General features: G+C 47.9%; 1 protein-coding gene across 2 annotated transcripts in view; it reads left to right on the top strand.

Annotated features, from left to right (window-relative positions):
* The window catches only part of POLG (DNA polymerase gamma, catalytic subunit), a 795,283-nt gene that overhangs the window by 581,366 nt on the left and 201,539 nt on the right, over window positions 1-12,378 (top strand). The gene's annotated exons all lie outside the window — the stretch shown is intronic.

The following is a 12,378-nucleotide window of genomic DNA, read 5'->3' as shown; positions in this document are numbered from 1 at the left end:
GGGTTTGTGGAATAACTCATACCAAAAAATCCGGCAGAACCGAATGGGTGAAATGTTCATCCTGTCAAATCTGGATGTCCATGTAGTAGTGCTTTGTCTACTGATGCCCACGTTGAAGCAAGGCAGACGTCAAAGACAGGTACTCTGCATGCCAACACAGTGGTAACAGCTTTGGCCCTTGTGAAATGGGTCCTCAACCACTACAAAGGCTGCTTTTGGCCAACAGATGTTGATGCAGAGGACTAGCCAGCTACTACTTTTCCTTTATTTACCCGAGAACATCACATAGAGATAATCATCCACCCGATGGTCTGCAATGCGATTGATGTAAAATCTTAAACTATTTTTAGGGTTAAGCCGGTGAAGTCTCTTCTTCTCTTTTGAGAGCTGAGGCAGAGCAAAAATGTTGCCCAGCATGAAAAGTAGTCATGACTTATGGTAGAAAGGTCACCTTGATCTTCAGCACCACTTTGTCTGGGGAAAAAGATGGTGTATGGCAGCTATACTGAGAAAACTTGGAGTTCAGTTGTGCGACTAGATACACAGTCTTTACAGTCAGGAGATAAATTGGACAGCAGTGCAGTGGCTCCAATGGTGTGAACATGAGGAAAGTGATAAACAAATTAAGATCCCACAGTGGCATCACAAAGGATTGTTGGGAGGGTGAGAGTCATGGGGAGAGGCCCAAATGATTCAAACCTTTTTAGAAATTACATTAGAATAGGTGATTTGAACAAGAACGGCTGGTCTGGTAAATGTAAAAAGACCAAAAGAGACTACAAAAAACCTTAAACTGTGCCCCTTGCACGTGCTTTCAGTGCCACAAATAAAACAAGCAACAAAACATCTGCCAGTTTGCCTCCTCATAGGTCATTATTGTGGGTGCAAACTTACCCCAATTCCTCGCGTAGACAGATTTTGTAGAGGGATGCCTAGCAGCAAGATGGAAGTTTAATGCAGTCAACTGCTGGCACTCAATCTCCACATATGGGGTGCAGGACCCTGTTCAGCTGCTGCAGCAAGGGATCATCCTGAATCAGTAACCTGATCAGAAGACAGATGCTCTTGCCCAGAAGTTCCTAGTACTACACTCTCCTTGTGGAATCCAGGACCACAAAGATGACTTCAGAACTCCGGGCAGGCGAGGCAATGGTGAAAAGGCATCCAGGAGTGCTGTGCTCCGCTCCGTCTGGAAAGTTACTCCAAGAATAACCTTCTTGGAAACTCCAGTGTGCAAATGCTTTGACCTTGTGTGGTCTTGGCTCTGATGAAAAGATCTAGCCAGGGTTCTCCCCTTTGGTACAATGTGTCATGTGTCACCTTGAGGTGTAACCACAATTTGTGATCCAGCAGGTGCCGCTGGCGTAGTTAGTTCGCTTTGTCTTTCCAAGATCCTGCCTGGTGGTTAATGACTGGAGAAATGCTCTGGTGCTTCAGTCAGGTACAGATATGAAGTACCTCCTTGCTCAGAACTCCGAACCCCACCCCTCCCTGCTTGTTGCAGTACCCCATGGTGGTGATGTTGTCTTTGCAAACCTGACCAGACTTCCAGCACCAGTGTAGGAAGTTGGCTCTGTGTGTACTATTTCAAAGTAAGAAATAGCATGCACAGAGTCCAAGGGTTCCCCTTAGAGGTAAGATAGTGGCAAAAAGAGATAATTCTAATGCTCTATTTTGTGGTAGTGTGGTCGAGCAGTAGGCTTATCAGAGGGTAGTGTTAAGCATTTGTTGTACACACACAGGCAATAAATGGGGAACACACACTCAAAGACAATTCCAGGCCAATAGGTTTTTATGTAGAAAAATATTTTTTCTTAGTTTATTTTAAGAACCACAGGTTCAAGATTTACAAACAATACTTTAAATGAAAGGTATTTCACTTAGGAACTTTGAATTAGCAAAATAGCATATACAGTTTTCACACAAATGGCAATAAACTATTTTAAAACTGGACACCGTGCAATTTTCAACAGTTCCTGGGGGAGGTAAGTGTTTGTTAGTTTTGCAGGTACGTAAACCACCTACAGGGTTCAAAGTTGGGTCCAAGGTAGCCCACCGTTGGGGGTTCGGAGCAACCCCAAAGTTACCACACCAGCAGCTCAGGGCCGGTCAGGTGCAGAGGTCAAAGTGGTGCCCAAAACGCATAGGCTTCAATGGAGAAGGGGGTGCCCCAGTTCGAGTTTGCCAGCAGGTAAGTACACGCGTCTTCGGAGGGCAGACCAGGGGGGTTTTGTAGGGCAACGGGGGGGACACAAGTCAGCACAAAAAGTACACCCTCAGCGGCACGGGGGCGGCAGGGTGCAGTGTGCAAACAGGTGTCGGGTTTGCAATGTAGTCCAATGGGAGACCTAGGGGTCTCTTCAGCGATGCAGGCAGGCAAGGGGGGGGGGCTTCTCAGAGTAGCCACCACCTGGGCAAGGGAGAGGGCCACCTGGGGGTCGCTCCTGCACTGGAGGTCGGATCCTTCAAGTCCTGGGGGCTGCGGGTGCAGTGTCCTTACCAGGCGTCGGGTTCTTAGAAGCAGGCAGTGGTGGTCAGGGGGAGCCTCTGGATTCCCTCTGCAGGCGTTGCTGTGGGGGCTCAGGGGGGTCAACTCTGGCTACTCACGGGCTCGCAGTCGCCGGGGAGTCCTCCCTGTAGTGTTGGTTCTCCACAAGTCGAGCCGGGGGCGTCGGGTGCAGAGTGCAAAGTCTCACGCTTCCGGCGGGAAACGTGTTGTTTTCAAAAGTTGCTTCTTTGTTGCAAAGTTGCAGTCTTTGTGGAACAGAGCCGCTGTCCTCGGGAGTTCTTGGTCCTTTTAGATGCAGGGTAGTCCTCTGAGGCTTCAGAGGTTGGCGGACCCTATGGAACGTGTCGCTGGAGCAGGTCTTTTGAAGTCGGAAGACAGGCCGGTAGAGCTGGGGCCAAAGCAGTTGGTGTCTCCGTCTTCTCTGCAGGTTTGTCAGCTCAGCAGTCCTTCTTCGTCTTAGGTTGCAGGAATCTAGTTTCCTAGGTTCTGGGGTGCCCCTAAATACTCAATTTAGGGGTGTGTTTAGGTCTAGGAGGGCAGTAGCCAATGGCTAATGTCCTTGAGGGTGGCTACACCCTCTTTGTGCCTCCTTCCTGAGGGGAGGGGGGCACATCCCTATTCCTATTGGGGGAATCCTCCAAAATCAAGATGGAGGATTTCTAAAGGCAGGGGTCACCTCAGCGCAGGACACCTTAGGGGCTGTCCTGACTGGTGGGTGATTCCTCCTTGTTTTTCTCATTATCTCTCCTGGACTTGCCCCCAAAAGTGGGGGGCTGTGTCCAGGGGGCGGGCATCTCCACTAGCTGGAGTGCCCTGGAGCATTGTAACACAAAGCCCGAGCCTTTGAGGTCACTGCTAGGTGTTACAGTTCCTGCAGGGGGGAGGTGTGAAGCACCTCCACCCAGAGCAGGCTTTGTTTCTGTCCTCAGAGAGCACAAAGGCTCTCACCGTATGGGGTCAGAAACTCGTCTCTCAGCAGCAGGCTGGCACAGACCAGTCAGTCCTGCACTGAACAATTGGGTAAAATACAGGGGGCCCTCTTTGTGCATTTTTTAATAAATCCAACACTGGCATCAGTGTGGGTTTATTATTCTGAGAAGTTTGATACCAAACTTCCCAGTATTCAGTGTAGCCATTATGGAGCTGTGGAGTTCGTTTTTGACAGACTCCAAGACCATATACCCTTATGGCTACCCTGCACTTACAATGTCTAATGTTTTGCTTAGACACTGTAGGGGCATAGTGCTCATGCACCTATGCCCTCACCTGTGGTATAGTGCACCCTGCCTTAGGGCTGTAAGGCCTGTTGGAGGGGTGACTTACCTATGCCATAGGCAGTGTGAGGTTGGCATGGCACCCTGAGGGGAGTGCCATGTTGACTAAGTCATTTTCTCCCCACCAGCACACACAAGCTGGCAAGCAGTGTGTCTGTGCTGAGTGAGGGGTCTCTAGGGTGGCATAAGACATGCTGCAGCCCTTAGAGACCTTCCCTGGCATCAGGGAACTTGGTACCAGGGGTACCAGTTACAAGGGACTTACCTGGGTGCCAGGGTTGTGCCAATTGTGGAGACAATGGTATATTTTAGGTGAAAGAACACTGGTGCTGGGGCCTGGTTAGCAGGGTCCCAGCACATTTCTCAGTCAAGTCAGCATCAGTATCAGGCAAAAAGTGGGGGTAATTGCAACAGGGAGCCATTTCCTTACAACCAGGAAATGGCCCACAGCTTTAGCAGATTGAAGCGGAGACTGGCCTCCACCAGGGACCAGAACCCTCAGATCTCCACCTTTCCCACATGACACTTCCTTCACCACTGATCAGCTCTGGATGGGGCAAGAAGAAGGGTCTGCTGCTGATCCGGTTGTGGTTGAGTCACAACTGGAAGTCTTTTGCAGTCTTCTTCGAAACCTGATGTAATGCTACAGGTTCCCCTGGTGCTGGGCCCACGGAGGCTTCAGGTTCCTCTATACAGCCCACACATGCCACCTGGCAAACAAGCAGGATGCAGGATGTCAGAAGACCCAGAAATCTCACAGCCGCTCTCACCGAGACCCAAGGCCTACACTAAAGCATGGGTATCAAAGCCCGCATGTCATGGACTTGTGGTGGGAGGACGGCCTAAAACTGCCCTGTATCCAGGATGGCTCCCATGAAGGGGAGCTTCTGTGAAGGAGTAAAGTGTAACTTGGGCACATTGACATATGAAAGCCCAACAAGGTCAGTGGGTTTTCTGTCATCCATAGGTGGTCCACGACTGACAGTTGCAAGCCCACCTTCAACAGTTAGTCGTTGTGGTAGGGGAAAACTGGAATCCCCAACATCCGAAAGTGTGCTGCGGTCACCACCATCACCTTCATGAACACCCAAGGGTCACTGGTGAGGGCAAAGGGGTGCACAGCAAATTAACGTTTGTCTGTAGGATGATTCATACAGGTCCAAAGCCACCATCCAGTCACATGGATCCAGGGCAGACGAAATCTGGACCAGTGTAAGCCTCTTGAATTTGTCCTTGTGTAAGATGTTCAGTGTGTGAAGAAAAAAAGTCGGACAAATGCCTCCCTTCTTCGGCATTAGGAAATAGTAGGAAAAACAGCCAATCCCTGTTTCTGGTGCTGGGACCTTCTCCAGGGCTTCTTTGGCCAAAAGTGTCTCACTTCTTTGAGATGTGATGGAACACAAAAGCAAGGAAGGTCATAGCCTCATTGGACATTCTGAAAGACTCATGCATCAGATATTATACTTTACCATCCTGGGAAAACATTTTTGATCCTACCTCCCACAGGGTGAATGTGTTGCCACTAAGGGCATCCTTAAATGGTTTGGAGGCTTTTGCCGGAGGGGTGGGGAACTAAGGAGTCTGATGCTCCTGATAGCCAGAACATTGTCTGCTTGATACAGGTCCAAAGTGGCTGGGGTGCCTGTTGCAGGGGTGGGGGCCTTGGGATTGCCGATACACCAACCCTCTGGAATAGTCTTCTAAAGTGGGGAAACCTTTGAGGGGTAGAAAAGCCTACAGAACATGCTGTGGTGCAGCTTCTTTTAAAGCGTTCCAAAGCTGAATCTGCATTCTCACCAAACAGGTGAGATCCATCAATGGCATGTCTATCTAAGAGGCTTGTACGTCATCAGAAAAGCCTGTGGATCCCATTCAAGCATGCCCCCAAACCACCATTCTAGTGCCCACTGCTCTGTCCAAGAAGACAAAAATGTGTAGTCCAGATTGGGTAATGATTTTCCGGCATCCTGACAATTGTGGATAGTTTGAGCCAGGTTGGCCAAAATTCCTTGGGGACTGCCGGCAAGATCTCACCAACCATGTCCCATAAAGCATGGGTATATCTACTCAACAAACAGCGGGCATTGACTGAGTAGAGGGCTAGAGTGGTCAAGGAAACCCTTTGCTTTCTGAATATACTGATTTGTTAACACTTTCTGTCTGGAGGAGTATATGGAATTTATTGGCATGCACCCTACTGATGTAAGCCTGAACCACAAAACCTTCTGGTGTCGGCTGCTGCTTTATGAAATCAGGGTCCCCTGGTGCTGACATGTGACAACTGGCAACCTTTTTGTTCACTGGTGGACAAGATAAAGGACTTCATCAATTGGAAGTAAGGGTGCTGATGAAGTTTGTCCAGTTACTTCTGTCAGTACGTTAGCTTTGACCATCAAAGTTGGCAGTTGTAAATCCAGCACCACCAGTGTTGTAAAATAAGGCACTGCCTCCCTTTGATGGCCAAGGAGAACACAACCTTGTGTTTGGGGAAGTGTTTAACTCACTGGCCTACCGCAAGTCTATGAATAAGTTGTCATCATAAAAATGTTGCAGAAAGTAATGCCCTTCATCTCTATTGTCATCGCCAAAGGCTGGGTGGCTTTGATCAGAGTCTGAACTGAACATTTGTTTGGCACCCTAAAGTGTGACTTTGACGCAAATGAATGCTTCTATCTAAGTTGTATTGAACTGGGGCTGGGTGCATCGATACAGCTTTGGGATGCTACCTCATTTGTAGCACAGATAAATTTGGTTAGAAGTTGGATAGGACTATAGGAACAAGGTCTTCCTACAGTGTCATTGGCATCAGGACCAGCAGTGATTTTGGTGCTGGATTTCAAGTTGGCCCTGATGTCAGAGCGGAACCTGAGGTGGGTTCAGGAAGTACAGACGGCACCAAGGGCGAATCCAACTGGAGGACTCATGAATCCTTTGAGCCCGAAAGGTTACAGTAACGCCAATGGAGCCAGAAACATGGAGTGCATCAGAATCAGTTGTGGGATCAGGTCCTTTGCAAGGGACCTGGAGCGAGACCACAAAGTATCCTGACATCTTTTCTCTTTTATATTTATAAACTGCACTATCAACAAAATGGTTTCCTGGCGATATCAGCCTCAGCCAGGACATAAACAGTTGCACAGATAATAAGATACAAAAGGTTACTAAGGGAAAAGCCAAGGTTTCAAGGCTTTTCTAAACTGCAATAAATCAGCAAAGGATGTGATAAAACAGGAACCTGTTCCTGGAGCTTGGCTGCTCTAACCGTAAATGTACATCCGCCCTGTCTTATCTTCCTAAATTTCGCAATACAAATTAGATTTGTAGATGAGTGACTTCTCAGACTGAGAGTGATAGGATTGATATGAATTCCACTTGGCCTGCTTGTGCTTGCAGTTCGACTTACTGGAAGACTTAGACTGCAACGAGGCGCTGTTATGGGAACAAGAGTGGGAATGGGTCTCCTCAGTCGACTTCAAGTGGGAGCAGGACTACGAAGACTTCTTTCAGTGTTCGGCTACGTACAACTTTGCATTCGCTATCACCTTTGGATTTATAAGGGCACACTTCTCACAGGACTTGGTGTCTGCGTCAAACCCAAGCACCATAGACACACCCCGTGGTGATTAATCAGACATTTGCTTTCAAGACCCCCTACAAGGGTTAAACACTCGAGTGTAAGAAGGGGGCATTATTGTTTGCTCACTGGATAAAACATTTTTTGTAAGAAATAAACTTTTCAATTGATGAGAAATAAGTTGAAGCAAGCTTCAAATCGTCTTACGAATGAATGGTAAGAAACTGGTGTCAGCATGCAGGTCTGGCACTTATATGCTGCTCTGTCAATGATGATAGATATTAAATGCTGGGTGGCAATTAAATTGTCTATGCATGAGATATCTAAATAATGTTTGAGGCCTCATGTTAGTGAAATTTCAGCTTTCTGAGTTTTCCTTAATAGGCTTTAACCAGAATCATAAAGCATATGCATCCTTATGTTATATGAAAGCTAAGAAATAAGGTAGAGCATTTCCTTTTGGTAAGTGTTGCAGACATACTTTGAGTAATATCTGTCTTATGCTTGATCCCCTCCTGCTGCTTCTTAACAGTGTAACAATGTGACAGTGCATGAAGTGGAGTTGAGGGCGGGGGACGACTTTAGTGTACCTTCTGTTAGTCTTAGATAAACTTCTTTATTGGGTTTTGGCTTCACGTTGGATCATGTGAATTTAGGGTTGCCACCTTTCCAAAAGAAAATCACCAGCCGTTTATTGTTGCTTTAAGAGCCTACAAAAGCCCGGGCATGATACTCAATAGAACTTTAAGAAAATCACATGTATTCATTTGTAGCATGGCTTTTCTGCCTTTGTTTACTTTGTCAAGGATCATTAATGCAGTTGCGGAACACATTTATAAGTGTTTTCTATTTATATTTGCTGTTTGAAGTATATTCAGAAAAGAGCTAAAAATACAGGCTTTAGGTGATTTTGCTTATTTTTGTGCCTGCCTGAAAATAAACATATCGGTGGTGCCGGTAGAAAGCCGGCCAGGTGGCAGCCCTATGTGAATTGGAAGGATGTGCATAGATTGCCAAAGTGCATTGGCATGCACCAGCTCTCTCGCTTTCCCCTTTTCATGTCTACTTCTCTTTGCTTTTTCTCCCCTTCTCTCTTTTCCCCCCTCTACCTTTCTTCCCCCTCTTCACCTATCTTCCTCTCTCTACTTTTTCCGCTCTCCCGTTTTTTCTGGCTTCTTCACACTTCCCTTCTCTTTTTGCTCTCTCGCAGACACTTCCTCACACTCTCCGTCCCATCTTGTCCTGAACCTGTGGCTCGATCAGCTTTAAGACTTCCATTTCACTGTATAAACTATTGCAGTGCCTATCCATTGTCGCTTGTTGCCTTTGGAGCGTCTCATGTACCTTGCCTGCTGAGTGTTCAAACATCTGTGCCGAAACAACAATAAGTTGAAGCACTTTTAGGCCTGTCCATACCTTACTTCTTGCCCCACCAGTCTGCCTGCTTCTTCTTTGGATTATGGTTCAAAATTATATTTCATGTTAAAGACCTTTACTTTTGCAGTTCAAAAAATAGTTGCATACACATTTCTAAAATTATCCCTCAATGATGAGGAGCTTCCTAGATCCCAGTGTAAAAGAAAGTCCACCTGACAGCACCCCCGCTGTTCCTGCACTGAATGCATGGAATCTCTTGTCTGCCAATTTACCTGATACGCAGCAGTTTATTGCTTCCCAGCTTAATATGAAAATACTATTACTTACATATATGGTATTTATGAGTTGGTAATGTATCATATCCTGTCTAATAGATCAAACCAGCTTGCTTGCATTTAAACTATTTTATCATACTTATTCAGACATAGTATTCACCTTAGCCACATCCTTTATTTAATAGCTTATATTTTTCTTTTATTTTATAGCCAAAGCTATATTTTGCATGTCTGAAAAAGACTTCCAGTTGCAGATTCCTTACCTTTGAACTTCCACCAGGCGTCAGACTGGATCTGGCGAATTTTCTGAGCAGCACCCCTATGCACTGTTAGGTGGTATGGATCAGCTCCGGGTCTGTTTTCAATGTAATTTGCACCATATATGACATCGGGGTTCCTATATAGGTGCCACCCCAGTGCCCTGATGTCAGTTCTTTTCTTTCCATGTCAGCTAGTGCTGATCCGAAGAAAGCTACCCCTCAGTCATTTTTTGACCAGCTTTTTTCGAATCTTTGTCAAAGATGTTTTTAAGTTTTCAACTCCTTGTGCGTCGAGGATGTCATAGAGGAAGACCGGGTTTAAGCCCTGCGATTCCCATCATTGAGCGATGTCCAAGACGGATCTGCATCTCAGGTGTCTTTGGTGCAGGGAGAGTGACCACAACCCGAAGTTTTGTTCCGAGTGCTTGCCATGCATCCAAAGACTTTGAGTTAGCGGTCCCCGAAGCTGATGGCGGCCCGACGCTCAACGCCGTGCAAGTCAAGATCTCGATCGAGAGGAAGATCCCGGGATTAGTCGCAGAGTGCTCCATTGTTGTGGTCCCACTTCAAATCCTTGGGGTGATCAGGTAAGTCGAGGCATAAGAAGAAAAGCAAGAAGTCAAAGCGTTTTTTGTTTTCTCCTCAATTGTGGCCGACGAGGCAAGGGAGTGTCGACGTTATAGGCATTGTTCTGCAGAGCCTGTTTCTGGGCTGACTCCACGCTTTCCAGGATTTCCGTGAGCCTGAGTGACCCCTACCCAATTGAAAGACTTTTATGAGGCCGTGCTCCTCATTTTTGTGCAGTCTGACTCTGCTGGAGTGCCTTCGGGCCCCGCAGAGTCGGAAGGGGCTCTTTTGGGTTCCACGCCACTGGCTTGGGCCTCAGCGCCGACGGGCACCCACGGATCCAGTCCTGGATCCTGACCGATGTCGGTCGTACCACTCGGACCTTCCACGATGCCGCTCCTGATGCTCCTCGTGCCGCTCACACCCAATGGCGGACGCCATCCTCATTCTGATCCCCGACTCCGACACGGAGCCGGATGGGCGTTGTACAATGCAGACTCAGACACCGGCAGGAACCGTGTCTCCTATGTCGGACCCTGAGCCACTTTCTTATGGGCTAGGTTATGAAAAGCAATGGGAGGGGCCGCTGATCCCTTTAAAATAGCAGCTCAAAGACCCTATGGACTAGCGTACAGATTTGGGTGAAGCCATCGGACTGAATACTTTACTGGCATGCTTTCTCCCACTACTGTGGCCACAGAGCCTATTCTATGGTGTTGAGAAGAGCAGTTGAGCTCCTGGACCTTAAGTTGCCTTTGGTGGTAGTCAGGACTAACCTCCTGACAGAGGTGCTTCAACCTAGAGCTTCCTCCTCAGAACCCATGCTCCCTTTTAGTGAGGCCATCATGAATGTCCTACTGGGTACCTGGTCCAAACCCAGCACATGGGCTCCTGTGAACAGGACAACTGCCCGCCACCATTGCCCCTTTGCAGGGGACCCAAGTTTTCTGATGCAACCCTGTAGGAGGCTGGACTGGCTTGTAGTGAGTACCAAGGGGTACTTGCACCTTGCACCAGGCCCAGTTATCCCTTATTAGTGTATAGGGTGTCTAGCAGCTTAGGCTGATAGATAATGGTAGCTTAGCAGAGCAGCTTAGGCTGAACTAGGAGACGTGTGAAGCTACTACAGTACCACTTAGTGTCATATGCACAATATCATAAGAAAACACAATACACAGTTATACTAAAAATAAAGGTACTTTATTTTTATGACAATATGCCAAAGTATCTTAGAGTGTACCCTCAGTGAGAGGATAGGAAATATACACAAGATATATATACACAATAGCAAAAATATGCAGTATAGTCTTAGAAAACAGTGCAAACAATGTATAGCTACAATAGGATGCAATGGGGAAACATAGGGATAGGGGCAACACAAACCATATACTCCAAAAGTGGAATGCGAACCACAAATGGACCCCAAACCTATGTGACCTTGTAGAGGGTCGCTGGGACTATTAGAAAATAGTGAGAGTTAGAAAAATAACCCTCCCCAAGACCCTGAAAAGTGAGTGCAAAGTGCACTAAAGTTCCCCTAAGGACAAAGAAGTCGTGTTAGAGGAATAATGCAGGAAAGACACAAACCAACAATGCAACAACTGTGGATTTCCAATCTAGGGTACCTGTGGAACAAGGGGACCATGTCCAAAAGTCACAAGCAAGTCGGAGATGGGCAGATGCCCAGGAAATGCCAGCTGCGGGTGCAAAGAAGCTTCTACTGGACAGAAGAAGCTGAGGTTTCTGCAGGAACGAAAAGGGCTAGAGACTTCCCCTTTGGTGGACGGATCCCTCTCGCCGTGGAGAGTCGTGCAGAAGTGTTTTCCCGCCGAAAGAACGCCAACAAGCCTTGCTAGCTGCAAATCGTGCGGTTAGCGTTTTTGGACGCTGCTGTGGCCCTGGAGGGACCAGGAGGTCGCAAATTGGACCAGGAGAGAGAGGGGACGTCGAGCAAGACAAGGAGCCCTCTCAGCAGCAGGTAGCACCCGGAGAAGTGCCAGAAACAGGCACTACGAGGATGCGTGAAACGGTGCTCACCCGAAGTCGCACAAAGGAGTCCCACGTCGCCGGAGACCAACTTAGAAAGTCGTGCAATGCAGGTTAGAGTGCCGTGGACCCAGGCTTGGCTGTGCACAAAGGATTTCCGCCGGAAGTGCACAGGGGCCGGAGTAGCTGCAAAAGTCGCGGTTCCCAGCAATGCAGCCCAGCGAGGTGAGGCAAGGACTTACCTCCACCAAACTTGGACTGAAGAGTCACTGGACTGTGGGGGTCACTTGGACAGAGTCGCTGGATTCGAGGGTCCTCGCTCGTCGTGCTGAGAGGAGACCCAAGGGACCGGTAATGCAGCTTTTTGGTGCCTGCGGTTGCAGGGGGAAGATTCCGTCGACCCACGGGAGATTTCTTCGGAGCTTCTGGTGCAGAGAGGAGGCAGACTACCCCCACAGCATGCACAAGCAGGAAAACAGTTGAGAAGGCGGCAGGATCAGCGTTACAGAGTTGCAGTAGTCGTCTTTGCTACTATGTTGCAGGTTTGCAGGCTTCC

This window comes from Pleurodeles waltl, chromosome 3_1 (assembly GCF_031143425.1).
Source record: "Pleurodeles waltl isolate 20211129_DDA chromosome 3_1, aPleWal1.hap1.20221129, whole genome shotgun sequence".
In the NCBI taxonomy this organism is placed as follows: domain Eukaryota; kingdom Metazoa; phylum Chordata; class Amphibia; order Caudata; family Salamandridae; genus Pleurodeles; species Pleurodeles waltl.
The sequence above is the reverse complement of the archived record's forward strand: the minus strand, read 5'-3'. Positions and strand labels throughout refer to the sequence as shown.